The sequence below is a fragment of the Penaeus monodon genome, chromosome 25, assembly GCF_015228065.2.
Source record: "Penaeus monodon isolate SGIC_2016 chromosome 25, NSTDA_Pmon_1, whole genome shotgun sequence".
In the NCBI taxonomy this organism is placed as follows: domain Eukaryota; kingdom Metazoa; phylum Arthropoda; class Malacostraca; order Decapoda; family Penaeidae; genus Penaeus; species Penaeus monodon.
Window position 1 is genome coordinate 40142276 of NC_051410.1, and position 591 is coordinate 40142866.

The 591-nt window shown below is 35.4% G+C and overlaps 1 protein-coding gene across 1 annotated transcript in view; it reads right to left on the bottom strand.

The window, feature by feature from the left end:
- LOC119589268 (venom dipeptidyl peptidase 4-like) overlaps positions 1 to 591 on the bottom strand; it is a gene marked incomplete in the record, with an annotated part of 98295 nt that overhangs the window by 67417 nt on the left and 30287 nt on the right.

Genomic DNA, 591 nt, shown 5'->3' on the forward strand with positions numbered 1-591 from the left:
TCCTCCATTTCTTTCACATCTTGTTAAAGGAGAAGAAAAAAAATCACAACAAATCGATTATAGAATAGAAAAATGTAAATATGGCAACCACGAGAGAGGAAGCGGTACAAGGTAAACCGGAACGAATATACGATAAAATTGGAAAGTGATAAATGCCGATAATAGGAAAGAAAAGGTGACAGACCTACAGTAGGAAGGAAAACGTGATAAAAACCTATGGTACAAAAGGTGATAAAAGCTTGTAGTACGAAAGAAAAGGTGATAAAGGCCTGTAGTACGAAATAAAAGGTGATAAAGAGCTGGGCACACAGAATGCGATGAACGAAAGAGAAAGGGAGAACATGATAAACCAGAAGGAAAGAACAGATGATTATTGGAAAGATTTGACGCATCGAAGACGAAATGAAAAGTGACAAGATAAAAGAGAGATAGCATCATGACAAAAATAATGCGGAATGAAAAATAGGAAAGGAGAAAGAGATGACATGATAAAATAAGGAGGAATGTAAAAGAGAAAAGAAGAAAGAGATGACACGATGATAAAATGACGGATGAAAAAATAGAAAACAAAACAGAGATGACTCGATGGTG